Source organism: Coturnix japonica, chromosome Z (assembly GCF_001577835.2).
Source record: "Coturnix japonica isolate 7356 chromosome Z, Coturnix japonica 2.1, whole genome shotgun sequence".
NCBI classification, from domain to species: domain Eukaryota; kingdom Metazoa; phylum Chordata; class Aves; order Galliformes; family Phasianidae; genus Coturnix; species Coturnix japonica.
This window is the reverse complement of record NC_029547.1, coordinates 40,999,225-41,005,224: the sequence shown is the minus strand read 5'-3', so window position 1 is coordinate 41,005,224 and position 6,000 is coordinate 40,999,225. Positions and strand designations below refer to the sequence as shown.

General features: G+C 42.8%; 1 protein-coding gene across 1 annotated transcript in view; it reads left to right on the top strand.

Moving 5' to 3' along the window:
* The first annotated feature begins 3,524 nt into the window (after nucleotides 1-3,524).
* Nucleotides 3,525-6,000, top strand: part of APC (APC regulator of WNT signaling pathway) — a 91,322-nt gene continuing 88,846 nt past the window's right edge. Inside the window, exon 1 of the mRNA XM_015849416.2 lies at nucleotides 3,525-3,898. The gene's annotated coding sequence lies outside the window, so the exon portion shown is untranslated. The remainder of the gene's footprint in view (nucleotides 3,899-6,000) is intronic.

The following is a 6,000-nucleotide window of genomic DNA, read 5'->3' as shown; positions in this document are numbered from 1 at the left end:
ATTCTCTTTCTGAGTTTCAAAAAATGCTATGATCAAATCAAAGATAAAGCAGATGCTCAGCTTCCAAATACTTACTTCCCAGATACTTACCTCCCAGATAAACATTCACTGTAAATTACTGATTATTATATGAACTTCAGTAAATAAATCACATAAATGAAGGAAATTTTGCTACTGCACGGAACCAGTCTTTCACTAAGCTGATGAGGAAGCATCTTGACTATTTTGTTATCTATTTTTACTCCCAAAGTTTACCTCTTGTGTCAGTCAGGTAGCTACATTCATGAGGTTTTAATTTAGGCAGCTTTCAAATATTTTTTCAGAATATTTTCAGGATAGAAAGACCATGATTATCCCGAAGTTTACATGAGAAAATACTAACACAAGTGATGGACTTCAGGAAGAAGGGATACCTAGAGAAGGGACTGTTATTCATGTAGCCATTTGATCTGGCTGATACTGACATGTTAGTTTAACAGAGTTTATATATCCCTTAAATCGTAGGCTACAGAAGTGCAGGATATTCATATTAAAAATCAAATGTCAAGATGTATGTCCTTTTCATACCTCTATTTGTGTTAAGGCTTACCTAGTTTGCTAAAAGTCCTCTTACTTATTTTTTAGATTATTTATTTTTTCTTTGTACTATTATATTGTATCATGTACAAAGGTATGGTATTCATACCTTTTTATTTAAGAACATAAAAGCTAGACATAAAAGCTAGAGGTAGGTACCTCTACACTGCAGTTACAATCAGTGCAGAGAAACTAAGAGAGCAATTCATTTCAAGTATCTAAAGTAAGTTAGATGAAGTTAGAGAGGAGAGTGCAAGTCTCTTTTCTCAGATGAAAAATGACAGGACAGGAGAAAGCAGTGTCAGGTTGCATCAGGGAAGATTTAATATGAACATTAGGAAGAATTTCTTCACCGAGAGAGTACTGAGAGTCAAGCACTGAAATGGGCTGCCCAAGGAAGTGGTGAAGTTGCTTTCAAGAGATGCATGGATGAAGCATTAAAAGATAGAGTTTAGTGATGAGATTCAGCAGGTCAGGTTGATGGTTGGGCCTGATGTCCATGAAGATTTTTTCCAACCTAGATGATTCAGTAGCTTTATGATTCCATGAATTGCTCCAAGCAGTGTCTCCAGTGCAACTTCAGATGCCTGAGATGAATTTACTCAGGGTGTCCAAAATCATTTCCTACCCAAACAGAACACTATTTTTTTTCTCAAATTTCACAGAAATTAAGGCTTAAAATTGAATTATTACAGTATGTAATGGAGAACAAACACGATGAAATGAAATATGAAGATTTCAACATATAACATCATATTCTATAAAACACTTTTAGCGTTTTAGTATCTACTGTGCAAACCAGTTAACACTACTATTTGTTCTGTGCTGAAATGTCAGCATGCTGACGGCTGCCAGTCTTAAATTTTTGTTAATATGCTGTTAATTGTGTAAACTATGTGTAATTCTTTTATTGATCACATTTTAGATATGAAGATAATATCCTAATTTCCTTCAAAATTCTGTTGTTTGTGCCCTTAACTTCTGTAGCTGTGGCAGTTCAGATAACTTCAACTACAACTCTCCTGCAGAGCTTCTTTTGGCTACTATAGTTGCTTCCTCCTCTTATTGTGAAGCAAGTGCTATTTCAAAATTTTCTAGGCTTATAGAATTGAGTAGGTCAAGCACATGAACTGAATTTGATCTTTATGAGCTCTTTCTACCTTTTCAGGCTAGTAACAATTTTAAGTATGCGAACAGCTGACTTAAAAAATGAAATATATATATATATATCTTAAAAAGGTGAAGATTTTGTGTGCAAGCCCAGACCTCTTCAGTTGTCTGGACTTGAGCATAACTCTGTGACTCATCTTCTGGAGTAAACTCAAAGCCATTTTTCATAAATATTCAAGTACCCTCATCTTTCATATTCTTTCCCGCTTCAATTTGAGCACAGGAATCTATCTTGTGCTGTCACTTTCCTTCACACTGACAGGATAAAATTAATGCTATGATACTAAAATATTATTTGGGTTTAAGTGGACATTTCTATTTTTAATCCTGTAACCTTAACATGGGATCTCAGTTCTAACACTAATGTCTAGTCTATTCTTTTTTTCCCTTGCTTTAAATCTGTGGACCTTAATGTCAACCAGAAAAACTACCAGCACTTCTTAGAATACCTCACTGCTCCAAGCGATGGACCAATAGAAAAATCATATATATGTGTGTGTATACATGTATAATCTTTAAAATTATAGATACAGCTTTAGGATTCCTAAGTTACAGAACGTCCCAGGTTTAGAACTATTTTTACTGAAAAAATCCTTTTTGTTGTTGTTTGTTTGCTCATTGTTTATACTTTGGAATTCTAGGCATACAGTACTGTGGCTTTTTGCTTTCATATTACTTTCTGTTCACTGCAGCTAACTACCTACTGTAGTGTGGCACAAGACTAAGTCTATTATTGGTGACATTTTAAAACTGGGTTATAAAGTACTCAAACCATATATTAAAAAATAATAATAGTTTTAAAAGGAATTTCTATCTGTTAAGGTTCATTTGCTTTTACAATGGCAATCCTTGAACAAAGAAAGATCTGTAAAATAATAGCCTGAATGGTTCTTACTGAAGTTTTACTTGATGAAGGTCCTGTGGGTTGGCCTTCATTCTGAAAGGTAAATGTTGCCAAAGCAGCTCCTGAAGATGCCAACTCAATCCACAGAATAGCAAAATGCAAACTGTGAGAAATTATTTCCTGTTCAGAGTGGGAAGACCATGATTCTACTTATAGTCTTTAGAAGAGTGACTGGCTGGCAAGCTGAAAAGATGAGAAAGCAGACCATTCCAAAAGCTAAGTTAAGAAATGTGTTCAAGTTTGCTATTCTTATGTTACTATGGTATATGATTTACATTTCTTTCAGCAGCAAGCACACAGGCAAATCCCATGTTTACTTCTAGAAAGGACAAAGGCAGCAGCACAGAAGGGATAGGAGGGAAAGGAGAGGTCACAGCTAGGGCAAATTCCTGCTGATTTCTGATAGCGTATGCTTCCTTATGGAACCATTTAGAGCAGCTACAGACAGATCTCTTGAGAATCATAACTAGTTGTTGCTTTTCACTTCTCTTGCGCTTCTTTATCCCGTATGAAACAGATTAACTCTGGAGTTTGATACAGTCACTTGCTCTCCCTTTCGTGGAGGCAGAGGGTGTAGAAGGCAAAGTTTATTTCTTCACTAGCAGTCCAGCAGGTGCTCAGCCACAGGGTCCAGGGAGGAGCTGTAAGAGCAGAAGCACTGCAGCTGCTGCTTGAATACCAGCACTGGATGGATGGGAGACCGTCAGCCTGGTGCTGTTAGGACACAGCCCCTCCCTGGTTGTTTCCCTCAGCCCCTCCCGCTGCCGGCCGCGCCCCCGGCAGGTGCGTGCCGTCCGGAGGGGGCGGGTGCTCTCCCGCCTTCGCGCATGCGAGTCGCTGCCGCAGCTGGGATTTCGTGGTCTGAGCCTGCGCGGTGCCTTCTCCCCTCGGGCGAGATGGCGGCGAGGAGTGCAGTCCCGGGGAGCGAGTGAGGCGGGCGGCTGCGAGCTGGGGCTGCGGGCCCCGCGCCCAACGGAGACAGCTGCCCTGTGGGGGCTGGGTCCGTGCAGCGCTTGGGAAGAAAGCTGGGGCCGCCCGTAGGTCGCCGCAGGAATGTGGAACTGGGGAGACGGGGCAGGGACCGGCCCTCGCCGGTGAAGAGGGGAGCGGTCGCCGAGCCCGCCCCGCGTATGCGCGCCCTTCGGCCGCCGCTTCAGGCCGCCCGTGGGGGTCCGCTCCGTGGGGCCGCGGCGGGACGCGTCGAGGAGCCGCGGCGGCGCTGCCGGGCGGGCGGAGCGAGGCAGACAGGTGAGTACCGAGCTGCCATGGGCCGCAGCGCTACCACCCCGCACCCACAGTGCTGCTGGGATCGTCCCCAGGGCGCGCGTCCCCTCCTGCTGTTTGCTTGTGGCCCAGCTGGGCCGCCCCTGCTGCCTCCCTTAGATGTTGTCCCTCTCGCACTCAAAAGTCTGGTCGTGGATTGTCGGTCACGCAACAAAGTTGTTAGTGGCGGCAGTGTTGTGTGATGTGACTTCACTTCTTGGTTTTGGACTCAAGACTCTGCCCCAGAGTATTCAGAGTCTTGCTGCTGGAATAGGAAGGCAATGGTAGCAAGACCCACTGACTAGTTCTGGGGAAGAGCCCATAAGCTCTCTTTCTTGGAAAGATTTGAAGTCCTTAATCTGCAAAAACCTTTCTCTAGTTGTTAGGTTGGTCTGACTTCAAAGAGAAGGCTCCAGGGAGACCTCCCTGTGGCCTTCCAGTACTTGAAGGAAGCTTACAAACAGGATGAAGACTGACTTTTTAGATGGACAGATAGGACGAGGAATGAAGGTTTTAAACCTTAACCTTAAAGGGAAAGCATTTGTTAGATTTTACGAGGAAACTACTTACTTAAAGAATGGTGAGGCCCTGGAACAGGCTGCCTAGAGAGGCTGGGGATATCCCACCCCTGTAGGCTTTCAGAGCTGGCTTGGATGAGGCCCTGGGCAGACTGATCTATTGAGTGGCATCCCCGACCACAGCATGGAGTTGGAGCTGGATGGGCTTCACTGTCTTTTCCATCCCAAACCATTTGGTGTGTGGGGGCTTTTTCAGTTTCATCCTTTCTTAACAAGATGTGAAGAGACTTGTAGGTGAGAGGTGGGTCTGTTCAGGTGTGACTAAACCGTAGTTACTGAAGTCATTCTAACCTCAGCTGATGTTTGTAGTTTCAGAAGTTTTTGAATGTGGAGACAAACAATTCAGATTTGAGTAAATGTCAGCTTCACAGTGTAACTGCAGGGTAATAGATAAGTAGAGATGCAAATTTACTCAACTGTGTAATGATCTGTTTGCTTTTGTCCTGCCCCCCTTAATAATTATGAACAGTGTGATAGCAGTGACTTGTAGACTGTGAAGACAAGCATTTTGGTAAGGCTGTCCTGGAAAATCAACTCCTCAAAAACTAAAACTTTATAGAGGCGGATTCCACATAAGTACCTTTTCCAGCTACTAAGTGAACAAGAGATGGTTTGTTTTTGTTGTTTTTTTTTCTGTTCTCCAGTGGAGAAGCACTAGTTTGAAAGCTTTTTTTATCAAGTGGTTGTAACTTAAACTTTTTGTAAGAGTCAAGTAAAATTAGATAATTAATTGAAAGAGAAGAAGAACTTTTCCTATTCAGGTGCTGTAATCTTGTATTTTTAAACTGGATTTGAAGAAATTTGTCTCTGTGCTGGTTCTGAACGCATAAGAATCATTAGTCATCTTATAGTAAATGTTGTGAGATCAAAGAGTCATAGAATGGCTTGGACTGGATGGCACCTTCAAGACCTCCCAGTCTCAGTCCCTTGCCATGGGGACTTGGCAATGTCATCCAGTTCCTTCAGGACCCTGCGACAGTGCAGTCTGGCTCCGTAGACTTGTACACATTTAGTCTCATAAGGTGGTTACAAACTTGCTCTTCTGTTACAGTGGGGAAGGGTTTTTCCTCCCCTAACCTTTGCTGTTCAGTGGTTGGAGATGTGTGAAGTGTGTGACTGACAGTGAAGACTGAGGCAAAGAACCTGCAGAGTTCCTCAGCCTTCTCTATGACTCTTGTTGCCCTTTGTCCCTTCTCGATTTATCAGAGGGGTACAATCTCCTTAGCATTTATTTCTTGATCCACCTGTAGAATCCCTTTCTATTTTTCACACCCCTTCCCAGGCCGCTCATCCCTGCTTCCACTACTAATGTTCCTTCAATTTGACCAGCTGGTCTTTCCTTAGACATGACAGTTTCCTTCCTCTCCTGCTTGGTTTCCTATACCTGGGAGATGGGGAGCTTTTATTTGCTCAGAAAGGTATCCTTAAAGAGTTGCCTGCTCTGCTTTGTTGTTTTGTCTCTAAGGACAGCTTCCCAGGGAATGTCATCCAGTAATTCCTTTAACAGAG